This window comes from Cotesia glomerata, linkage group LG5, assembly GCF_020080835.1.
Source record: "Cotesia glomerata isolate CgM1 linkage group LG5, MPM_Cglom_v2.3, whole genome shotgun sequence".
NCBI classification, from domain to species: domain Eukaryota; kingdom Metazoa; phylum Arthropoda; class Insecta; order Hymenoptera; family Braconidae; genus Cotesia; species Cotesia glomerata.
In genome coordinates, this window is record NC_058162.1 from 9176120 (window position 1) to 9189123 (window position 13004).

The window sequence follows — 13004 nt, forward strand, 5'->3', positions numbered from 1 at the left end:
TTCCTTCATAAATACGAGGGTGAGCATTAAATTAACTACCAGGTGAGAATATAAATGCTAATTCTTTATAAAAAGATAAAAAATTTCTTTTTTTTGATTCATTTTGGATATTTTTTTGTCTTCTGTCGCGTAGAAAATTTTCCGTATAAATTACCGGAGCGGTGATATTTTTTTTTCAAGTAGGGTGCGAATGTCTGACTCAATAATGTTAGAAGAGAAAGAACGAAGGGAGGGTATGAAAATATTTAGATTGAGGAGGCGAGAGAATTATAATAAAAAAAAATTTAAGATAAATAAATTTGGGTACGTGGGTGGATTAAGGATTTGATTGACGCCTTGAGGATTAGATTTACATTTTAGTGAGTAAAAACAGGCTTTAGTTTTTGAGCGTGAAGCAAAGGAGAGCAAGGAGGCTTTGAATCGGAGATAAAGGGATATCGACGGGGAAAACTAAAATAAATATAACCATCCCATCGGAGGAAATGAATGAAAATAGGTTTGTATAAAGTTAAAAATAAAGATAAAAATTGGTGGGCAAGCTTACATAAAAAGAACTCAGATGCAACGACTCTGAAAGCTTTTAGTGGAATTAAATAATGAGAATATCAAGAAAAAACCTTACCTGTTTTTATGTACTTTTTATGAGGTATCATGGACGTGAGTTATACGCTGAAATAAACTCGAATTTTTTCATCCTGACATACTAAGGGTTGCTCGTTAATTAAATCTCAATTAAGATATTGTTAATTTATCGTTTTTGTTATTTTTTAAGGCGCATTTTATCAACACCAATAAAAACATTTTTGATGAGGAATGAAAGAACATTTAAAATTAAAAAAAAAATTAGTTCAATAGAATATCTTGAAAACTATTGAGAAATTATCAGGATAAATTGATTAGGACTTGATCACAAATTAATGAGCTTTGGTAGTATTAGCTTCTGCGATCATTTCTTGCTGAGTTATTAAACTTATTTCATAAATGTGCCGTCCAAAGTGGGTTCGAATCTACTCGTAGGTTAATTTTAAATCATCCATAAAAAAATGGATACTTTAAAACCAAAAAAAGCTGTTTTAGTTAAATATTAAATTTTCAATTTACATTTTGAAGAAAAATATTTTACTCAATTTTAAGAATCAATGTTTCATACGTTGTCTGATTCAATACTGTAGATATATAATATTATGATTCCTTAACTGTTACTTTTTAAGGCAATTATTATTTTTATTTAGCTTTTCAGTCATATCCTCAATAGCTATTGCATGATTTTAATTCTAACTTATAATCTTTAATACTTAGATCAACGATATGCTTTATTTTTTTAAAACAATTTTTACTCATTATATTAGAATTGAAAACATTAGTTGTTAAGTATAACAGAAGAGTCAAATAAAAAGAGTAATTGTATTGAATAATAATATTAATATTAAAAATATTTTTAAATTGAAAAAAATACCTTTGTTCAATTATAGTTATTCTATAAATTATTCACGTAGACGTAAATTTAAAGCAGATTTAATTAAAATTTCTCGATGAGATACTCGATGTATCAATCAAAAATGGAACAAATTCAATTGAAAAGAAAATGAGAGTACCACGTGATGAAACAGAGGATGATAATCTGTCTAGAGCATGAAAAAAGTAAAGTACTTTCAATTGAATAATCCTGTGAGTCAAAAATCAATTGCGTGAACTCGCATGCAGTTTCTATAGCTGTTTGCATTAGAATAAGCTTTTGTTTCACTTGATCCAGCATCCATAGGATAAGTGAGCAATCGGAAATTAAAATGAAGAGTATTGGCATGTTAAGTTTAAAGCTCCGAGTTTTGAGTGTGTTCTCTAGCTCGCAGAGTGAAGATGAAAAATAAAATGTTAGAAAATATTCAATATTGTGTATCGGTGGACGAAGATTTATATTTTATATAGATATACAACTTAAAGTGTCGATGGAGTAAATAGAAATAGCAGGATGTTGTATCGGGGCGATTGAAGCCTGTGATGTTACGTCAGGCTTCGGAATTTCAGATAGAAAACTCTTGAAATCCCTGAAGAGCTTGCGATACTATGGGTTCGTGGACATTGTAATCAACGAATACTCTTCTCGTAGCTCGAACCTTCAGTAAAGACCAAAAAAAGTTAAATAAAATAAAACTTTGCTATTCCATTTTTACTCTTATCTAGAGGCACCAGAGATCAACTCAACTCCGAGCATTTTTGTAATTTTTCATTTTGTTCTCTACCAGGCAATAGGAGTGCGCTGCTGGAAGCGTTCATTTTTTTTTCTTTTTACATTTTTTATCGCATCGCCAGTCCAATTCTAGATCTTTTATACGAAGTTAAATATTTCCGACTGTTGTATTTTATAATTAATTATTTTTTTTTTTTTTTGAAAAATGAACTTTTAACCAATTATTTTTTAAGTTATGTAAAAAAAATTTTTTTTTTTTTAATTTTATTTTTAATAATTTATTTTGGGGTAAAAAATTTTATAAATTAAGCTTTTTGAAATTTTAATAATTATTAATTGTGAAATATTCAAAGAAATATATGTTGATCTGATTTATCTCTTGTAGCGAGAAGATTTAGTGATTATGTGCTACCTGTCGGAGCTTTTAAAAACTCACGTTGATCGAAAAATTATGTATGGACGAAAGTTGCAAAATTTAATTTTTCTGGGGTGACCATAAATGTTTTAATGGCTAAAAATGAATTATTTTTGTAAAACTGTGAAGGCATTAAGTGGTCTATTAAAAAAAAAAAATAAAAAGCAATATTTATGATGATGAAATATAGTTTCATTTTATAGCCGAGAACGAAAAAAAAAATAATAGATCGATTTATAAAAATAGCGCAGTATATAAAATCATTCCATTAAAAAGTCATTACTTATTAACGACTTTACCGATGCAATAACATCAGTTTTAATAATAATAAATCGTAAAGATATAAAATAAAAAAAAAAATATAAATCCAAACGATCATAAATAATCGATAGGCATTTTTTCATCAAATAAATTTTATTAAAGTAACAACTTCTCACGTTCCCGTTAAAAAATAATTGCCGAGTTTTAGTTTAATTTTAAATAGAATTAAAGCCAATAATTAGCGCGAACAAAAAGTTATTCAACAATAAAACTGCATATAAATTGAATTAGTATTTAAAAGCAAACTCAAATAACCGAAACACAGAATTATTTAAATGAAATCTCTCTGAAAGTACTAGAGAAAAAAAAAAAAAAAACCGTCTAATCCATTTGCCGAAATCCCCACGAACTGAATTAGCCACATGAACTCGTATAACGTGGAACTACAGCACGTAAGTCGAGACTCAATTCGTCCCGATAAAGCACTAAAATAAAAAGTTAAATAAACTTTAAGCAAATAAAATAAAACCGATAGAAAAACATTAGTCTTACTCATTCAACTCATTCAAACAACTTTTATTTTTATTCTATCCTCGACGTACAATAAAAAATTGAAACTGAACGCAAACATTTTTAGTATTTTCCACTTGATCCTTCGGTAGCCTTCACTCAAACAGAGACTATCTTTACTTTCTGCTCTTCGTATAAACTGTTCTGCTCTACATATCCTCACTCTTATCTTTGGCTATTCTTATTCTTATTCTTATCCTTAAACATCCTTATCTTGAATCGTGACCAGAACGTCCCCTCGTCAGTTCAAAATGCATACCTCGAACAAATCGACAGTTAAGTCTGAGTAGCGTGTTCCGGATTCCAATATTTGTGGCCAAAGACAAATCTACAGGATACCAGAAGACAGATAACTTGCTAACTTTTCTCCCCAACAAGAGCTTTTAGTTGCTGTTAGTTCGCGTGTACCGGAACTTTATAATGCAGTCCGCTGTCCAGAGTTTTAATACAACTTAAAATGCTCCTATTGTTGCTGCAGTACAAAAATGTTTTGTATTATCAGTATGAGGTTTGAAATTATTTTTTTGATATGGGTAATTTTTTTATATCTTTTCGGAAAATTTTTTTTACCTCTATTCTACTTTTCATATTAAATCATTAATTGTATATTATATTTTCTTTAAAAACTAATTTTTAAAACGATGAGTCAAGAATCCAGCGCTAAATCAAAATAATTATATCATTTTTTTTCATTTTAATGTTGGCAGTGTGAACGATGACGTATATAGATGGCGCATATGTTCGCGCGCAAAATTTGAAGTTTTAAATATTTGTAATTCCTATAAAATTAAGTTTTTTATGATATTTGAAACATAAAAACTATTTTCTTTTATTTTTAATTATTGAAGATATTTACCAATTATTTTCCAATTAAAGTGGTAATAGTACATTAAGATACGAGTCGCTTAAATGAGCGAGAATGACACGCCGTGAATGATCGCTCATTTAAGCCACGAGTATCTTACACTATTTTGTAGCACCAGTGTCCTAAATTCGTCTTCAGTTTTATTCAAATTTAAATATAAAAATTAATTAAGGAAAAGCAAAAATAGTATATCGTGCATAGCAAGACCGCAAGCTCCATTAGGGTCCAAGAAAAAAGCCCCGATTGGGGGGAGGGGGGGGGCATTCCAAATAATTAAGATTTAGAATGCTAAAATAAATAATTGCTTAAAAATAGTCTAATAGTATATTGTGCGGTCATTCGCTTGAGTGGATAATCGACAACGTCGCACGAGTTGCACATACTATTTTTTATTACAAATGCGGTGATATATGTGGGCCCAAAACCGGGATCCAGGGTCGAAGCCCCGGCGGGGGCGGAGCCCCCCCCCCAGTCCCAAAAAAAAATAAGAAGTTAAAAAAAAGAAACAAATATATATCAAATAATAAATCCAAAATGATTAGTATGAATTAACAAAAAATAAATTCACACATTGAAACAATCAATACATAAAATTAAATAACATTAAATTTAGCTGTCACTTTATAATTTTTTAATTTTCTTTAATAAACAAATTTGTTCCAAAACATTATTCATAAAAAATTGCATTAAAGCTATATTCTTCGCCTTTTTTTTTATCTCGTCAGGAACAAAATCATATTATAATCATCGTCTAAATCACTGTAATCACTGTCCATATTTATTACGGAATAAGATTTTTGTTAAATTAAATAACGTTCAGAAAATATTTCACACCAGAATAATGTTTACGACTGAGCGAAGTCGTTAATAAAAAACATTTGAGAATAATTAATTGAGGTTTTAGCATACTTCAGACTGAATCATAACCGACAAAAAGATGTAATTTTAATTATTAATTATTTATTATTTTTTCGGGGCTTTGAATGTTTTTAAATATTTTTTTGTTTTTTTTTTTTGCGGTGAAAGTCAAATTTTTAGAGCAGAAATCTATGGATTGATCGTAAATATGAGCCCGTAGTCTAAAAAATTCCTCTTTGCTCGTTTCATAATTGTTTATTTAAGTCAACAGTTGAGCGAGTCCTAAATACGAATTTAGGACACGCAGTGCTATAAAAAATTTTAGGTGAAAAAAAATCTAGATAACCTTAACTGTCGCTCATTTAAAGAATAAAATTAATCTTAGTGATTGTATGAATTTAAATGTATGAAATCATGTTCTTTGAGTAAAATATTTTACTTTAAATTCTTAAACATCTGAATTCAGTATATTCTTTCGACAACATTTTTATCTATTTAAAAATTCCGATAATAAGAGCAAATCCCATTAATCGGAGTCACAAAAAAAGAAAACATAGTCATTTGCTCAGTAGTCGGCAACAAAACAGGAAAAAATCGTACCACTGTTGATAGAGAATTTTCTCTTCAGTCAACCCTCGTTAATTGTAAAGCTCGATTCATAACTCGTGAATAATTATTGAAATTGCATACAGAACAGCTTTTAATCAGCGAAGGCATTTGAGCATGAAGTGGAGATTAAAAAAGCTGGAAAACGGTCTGGCGAATCGATAACTAGCAAAAAGAAACAGACCGACAGCAAAAACGAAATGGTCTCAAGTGAATTTCCTTTATTGTCCTTGCCCTGTTGCCCAGTGGAACAACCCTCGTTTTAGCCAGACCTCTTTCTCGTTCTCGAGTGCCCTGCTTAAATGTGCCTACTTATAACGCTACTTAGATATAATACTGGTATTGCCACTTGAATCTCAACCCAACTAACGCTCACTATTTTCCTATACCTCCTCCTTCTTCCTCTACTTTACTTTACTGTACGTTCCTTTTTATTGCTTTCCCATATCAGGTAGCTATTTGAATTAATAACCCTTCCAAGTTACCAGAAGTTAGTGCCTGTAGTTGGTAACTTGCCAAGTTAAGTCGATTTAGGGATACCTATTCAACTGAAAACCGTGCAATTCAATATAGAAACTATTCCCGATCCTGAAGGTCTTTACAATTTGTTAGAAAAAAGGCTTTTGTTTTCATAGATTTCTAATACAAGTTCTACACTATCGATTAACTTAATTTCTTTTTTAGAGAGTTTTACTAATCATAATTATTTCAAATATAGATCACTGAACTCTTCTGAAATTAGAAGAAAATTTCATTTTGAATAGTTATTGTTAAAAATTATCATTCGCTGAAAAAAAAAAATTACTTTATTTAAAAAAATATTTTCTTCAAAATTTTACTCTTGCTTTGAGATATTTAGTTCGAATTAATTCGAGAAATTCACTCGCGAATCAAGAAAATAAAAATCAATGATAAGGAAAAAGTTCTACAAAATTTAATCACTTCAAGCAATTTAATGTTTTGTAAATAAACTACACAAAGAAAAGTTTTACTTCACCCAAGAAATTTTTTTGGCTCAATAAAATTTCACTTTAGCCAAAAGAATTTCTAAAATATTTTTTGAGTCAAGAAAATTAATTAAAAAAAAAAAAATTTTTTTTTCTGTGTACATTTCAACCGATAATTTTTTCATAATATTTATCGACTCTTTTTAAGAGTACCAAAAATGCTTAACTTTTCTTTTTATTTTATATCCAATCAAAAATAAGTCTCCGATACTTTCAGATTAAATTAAAATAAAATTAAATAAAAAAACAATTTTTGCTTAAAACTAATAATAAACTATATTGAATATACTCATCATAATTCAATCCTTTAAATAATTAAATTTTCAATTACATCAACCCATGAGTAAAATACATTAAAAGATAATCGGCTTATTACAATTTAATTTTAAATAATCACCAAGCTGAATTGAATAATTTCGAGCAGATAATAAAAAAGGCCATTCGGCAGCCGAAATGGAAGTAGATTTTTCAAATAAAGAAAATTGATTTTTAATAAACTAATATAATAACACTAATAATGTATAACTTAATTCATGAATTAAAAACAAAATTCAATAATAAATTTAAAACTATTTAGAACAAATTTTGGAAAAAAAATTAACTTGTGAAGAAAAAGTTTCTCAAATATTTACCAAAGAATCGCAAAAATTATAAGATTTGAATTATAAATGACCAAATTTTAAGTAACTGCTTAGGAACAACAGTTTCCAAATTAATCAGAATTTTGAAACCGGATAGAATTTTAATTGAAGAAAACAATATATAGAACTAATTTGTGACATATTTACTGACGAATTACCCGAAAACATTACATGAAAGACTGATCATTATCGTAATTATTGCCCGAGTAAAAATGAAATTATTATTTTTTACGGAAAAAGAATAAATTTCGTTCAACCGCCGCATCACCGCTGCACCACCGCCGCACTACCGCTGCACGACCGCCGTTTGGTGAACTATTACGCCGCACGCTTCAAATTTACTCCCCCTAGCATTGCCGCACCACCGCTGCACCACCGCCGCACCAATGCTAAATCATACCTACAATTTCACAAAAAATGGTATCATAATCAATTTATCACGCAATAATTAATTAATAAATAATGCGACTAGAAATCTTAATCTAAGACCTATTGATCAACCTCCTTTTAATCAAATGTCTAATATAAGAAAAAAAAAAACTTTTTTAAATCAGGCCAAAGCACCGCGAAATTATTGATTGTTTTAGTCGTATTGTTGATGTAGATTTTTAATTTTGTCCTCGGGTTGCACAGAAGCGGCACGCCTATCGAAATACTATGAAAGAATTTTAAAAATTGAACTGTGATGGGGTTCGAACCTGGATCGTCTGCATGGAAGTCTCGAACATTGCCAACTGCGCTGCAAGCCATAGTTAACTAGAAAAATTTAGATAAGCTATTTGACTGATCAACAAATATTTTATTTCAATGTATATACCATCAAACGGCGGTATGGTGCGGCGGTGGTGCAGCGGTGGTGCGGCGGTCGAACAAAATTTATTATTTTTTCGTAAAAAATAATAATTTTATGTTTACCCGAGCGCGTCACAGCTGTGGTGCAGCGGTGGTGCGGCAAATAGAAATTTATTTACTTGTCACGGCGCTGGTGCGGCGGTAGTGCGGCACTTGTAAAATAATCAAAATTGTCACGGCTGTAGTGAAGCGGTGGTGCGGCGGAATTCTGTTTTTACTCGGGGAATTTACATCATGATTAAGCTATGATGCAGACAATAATTCTAAAACGGCTGCAACAGTAAAACTGTTCTATTAAACGAACTCTAAAAGGAGTAATACTCTACTACACTGTAAAAAAAACCGGGGTAAGTCCAAGCGGTGTAGGTGTTAAAATTTGCGGTGTTAAATTCCAACACCGAAAGCGGTGTTAAAATAACATCGCTGCCGGTGTAAATATTTTTTTCCGGTGTTAAAAATTTTTTAGTGTTAAAATAGTTTTCGATGTTAAAGATATTTTACTTTGTGAATATTTTTATTCACTAAATTACTACACGGAGAAAAAAATTTTGCTATAGGAACTCTATAGTAGTTAGTTAGTTGTAAAAAGTTCCAGGTTAACGTATTCTTAACGTATTCTTATAGTAACAATACCGTTTGGCTCCTGCGAGTCTACATCGTTGAGCTCTGAGAGCTAAACGTTATTTACCTCTCACAACTCTACAGGATCGTTCTGAGACTATAACAAATTTTTGGAAGTCTGCTTAATAATTTTTTTTTACGATTTAGCATTGATAATTTAATAAATAAATGCTGCAGAACGAATTTATATTGCCAACAATAATTGTATATGACAAATAAGAATAGTTTTATAATAGGAATAAAATAATAATAGAACTTATATTACAAATAAAAATTATTTGTAAAATGAAAATACGGTCGTCACAAAATTATCTTATTTTCTTAATTATATCAATAAATATTGGACATAAAATCACTATCGTATATGCACAAGAAAAAATAAATAAACGAAAAGAAATTTTATTTTGTGTTAAATGGGGTCTTTTTAATGTTTTCCGATAACTTATTATTTATCACAAATATATTAAACTAATAAATTAAGTTAACAGTCACTGCAAATGAACCTTGAAAAACCGTAAATACAAAACTGTTCTAACGAAATTCAATTTGACAAAAAAAAACCTATTTCCTTAAATAAATAAACTGGAAACTTAATTGTTCTCATATATTTTTAATAATATGGATGAGTAACAAAATAATTCTGTTTGTCATTTTAGAAGGTTATGAAATATGTCAGCGCACTCCACTACTGCGCAACGTAGAGCGCTCCCAACTATACCGTTTGGCTCTGAGAGCAATCCCGTAGAGCTCTGAGAGCTCAACAACATTGAGTTATCAGAACTAAATAACATTATGTTACTGTAACTCTACAACGAACAGTAAACTGTGTATAGTTGTGGTAACTCTACAGTTAGGTTACCAGAACGAAATTTTTTTTTCCGTGTACTATTGGACAGTATATTCATTAATTCATGAAACTATTAATTATTGAAATGGTAGGTGTAAAATTTTATAATAATTCAATAAAGTTCGTATTACATAGGTAAAAATTTAAATAACTACAAACCAAAATTAAAATTTGTTCTGGATGATACTCATAGACTTTTTATATTTTTTTGTGTTATACATTTTTTTCTTAACTTTTATAGTCACAATTTTGTTTTTTTCACTAAAAATCATAAAAATTACCCCGGGCCACAAAAAAAAAGTGATCTGTACTTTTGACCGGACCTACTTATCTTTATGTATTTTGACGCGCTAAATCCGAATCTGAAGTCAGTTTTGCCCGTATACCCTCAAAATTTTGAGTAAAATGCAAAAATCCCAATAAAAGGCAAAAAATTGCGAAAAACTGGTCACAGCGATGAATAAATTTTGTCAACCCGGATTAAATATGATTTTTATGTCTGTCAATTCATTGAATCTGAATCTCAACGTTAAGTAGCCCCTTCCCGAGCCGTCAAAATTTGAAAAAATTGCAAAAAACCCAAAAAAATTGCAAGAAATCATGAAAAATCAAAATTTTCGAGATGAAAAAAATTTTTTGGATTCACATTGAGTAAGATTTTTATGTACTTTATTCCACTGAATTTGAATCTGAAGTTTTCTTGTCCCATTGACGTTTTAAAATTAAAAAAAATCTCAAAAAATAAAAAAAAATCCAGAAAATTGCAGTTTTAAATATGAGAAAAAATCTATTAAACACGATTGTTAATGACTTGGGTAAATTTTAATGGATAAAATATGATCTTAGAATTGAAAAATTGACAAAATTTTAAAGTCTATAAAAAATGATGTATAAATAGAATGAAGAGAAGGATTTTCTCGAATTTGAAACTGTTCTTCGTTGGTTCTGAAGATAAAAATTCTGAAGATCAAGATCGTTTGAGAACAAAAGAATTCAATTTCTTGCAATTTTTTTGGGTTTTTTGCAATTTTTTCAAATTTTGACCGCTCAAGGAGCTACTTAACGTTTAGATTCAGATTCAGTGAATTGACGTACATAAAAATCATACTTTATCTGGGTTCACAAAAATTTATTAATCGCTGTGACCAGTTTTTCGCAATTTTCGGGGTTTTTTTTGCATTTTACTTAAAATTTTTAGGGTGTACGGGCAAAACTGAATTCAGATCCAGATTCAGCGCTTTAAAATACATAAAGATAGATAGGTCCGGTCAAAAGTACAGATCACTTTTTTTTTTGTGGGCCGGTGTAATGAATACTACTTTAATATATATTTTCTATTAATATTCTTAATTTGAAAACTAAGTTTTATTATGTTTTATAGATTTATAATCTTGATATTTTAAATAGACTGTTTACTCCGCTTTTACACTGGTATTACTCCGTTTTTACATCGATTTAACACCGGTATTTTAACACCGGAAAAGTACACCGTTACGCCGGTGTTATTTTATTTTAACACCGCGCGGTGTTAAAATAAGTCCATTTTTAACACCTCTCTTTTAACAGTGTACCACTTCTGAGTAGTGGAAATTGAAGCTTATTAAAAGAGCTTTACGATGTATTTTACCAAATTTTGATATCTTGTCTCGATCAGTGATAATACCAAGTTGAAGTAGTAAAAACATCAATTTTTACGATTTTCAAAATTTCAAAATCCTGTCATTTCCAAATTACTCGCCCGATTAAGCTCATCTTCGAACTTAACCTTGGTATTGATCGATAGATAAAGCATGTTGAGGTTGAGAAGAATCGGTTAAAAATTGAAAACGCTATCGTGCTGACAAGCCGCGTTATATCGTATATATATATATAGGGTGATTCAAAAAAACTTTTTAATTTTTTTTTAACTCTTACCCTCTCAAATGTGTCTATTTGATATAAAAAAAATTGGAAAAACGGTTCACCCTAAAGGCCATCCCTGCAACTTCCCGCTAATTCCATTCCTGGGCGCTTAAAATTGTACTTATAACATTTTTGAGATTTTTGAGCTCAAAATATAATTTATGTGATATTTTGAGCTCGCTGAGTTTAAAGAAATAATATTTCTAGGCATTTGAGCTCTCCCAGCTCAAAAGTCTGATAGAAGTTTCATAGAACACTATTTTTGGAATTTTCAAACCGCAATAACTTTCGAATGGATCAACGAATTTTCACGCGGTTGGCGGCATTCGACGCAGTTTTAATATCCTCATAAGATATTTTCAGGTTTTAATTGATCGAACCAAAAATTTCGGAGTAATCCCGAAAAAACACTTTTTTTGGTTTTCTTTCGTTCACGATATCTCTCGAACGAATCAACCGATTTCGACCAGCTTGGTGGCGATCGACGTGGTTTTTCAAGCTTAAGAGCGGATAAGTTTTTGAAGTTGATCGATGAAGCCGTTTAAAAGTTATTCCAAAAAAACCACTTTTAAAAAATATTTTTTTCTTATTTTTTTTGAGATTTTTCAAAATTTCTCAAAATCTATCGGTCCGAATCGATTCAAATTAACAGGAAATCTAAGTTTGAGGGAACTCTTTAGAACGCCGTTTAGTAGATTCCGATCGGTTTAGTTGTTTAAAAGTTATAAGCGAGTCACAGTCACAGTCACAGTCACAGTCACAGTCACACACACACACACACACACAGACACACATACATACATACAGACATAGTGACAACATCGCGGGGGTAGTCAGGGAAGCTTCCTATGACCTTAAAACGTCGAGATCTGATGAAATCTCGATTTTTGCAAAACGGGGTGAAAACAATAACTTCCCGATTTTTGAAAATCTTCGATTTTCTTAGCGGGAAGATAAAAATCCTCACCAAACACGAGCCTTATAGCTCAACTCTAAGGGGACGCTTTTTTTGTTTTAGTTTCCCATTTAATTAACATGGGAAAAATTCTTTTTTTTTTTTAAATTGAATTTACACATAATTTACCCAATTTTTTACAAAAAACGATTTCATATTCTTAAAGTAGAGTCTTTGAGGTTTACAAAACTCTAAGACAAAGTATGATTATCTCTACAAAAAGACTAGTTACAGCCATTTAAAAATGACTAAATTTCGAAATTTAAAGAAATAGTTGGCAATTGGGTCATCCCATGTCAGATCGACAAATAGTTGGAATCGATCTCTTTTGATTTGGACAAATTTTTATCAGAAGTTTTCGTTTCTCATAAAACGAAGTTCTGCCAAAGGAAAAACAATAAAAAATTTTTTTCAAA

At 30.2% G+C, this 13004-nt stretch overlaps 1 protein-coding gene across 7 annotated transcripts in view; it reads right to left on the reverse strand.

The window, feature by feature from the left end:
• The window catches only part of LOC123265137 (tetraspanin-5), a 160992-nt gene that overhangs the window by 65177 nt on the left and 82811 nt on the right, over positions 1 to 13004 (reverse strand). Inside the window, exon 1 of one of the 7 annotated variants that reach the window (XM_044728788.1) lies at positions 623 to 810. The exons of the other annotated variants lie outside the window; for them this stretch is intronic. The gene's annotated coding sequence lies outside the window, so the exon portion shown is untranslated. Of the gene's footprint in view, positions 1 to 622; positions 811 to 13004 lie in introns of those variants that run through there. 7 annotated transcript variants of the gene reach the window in all.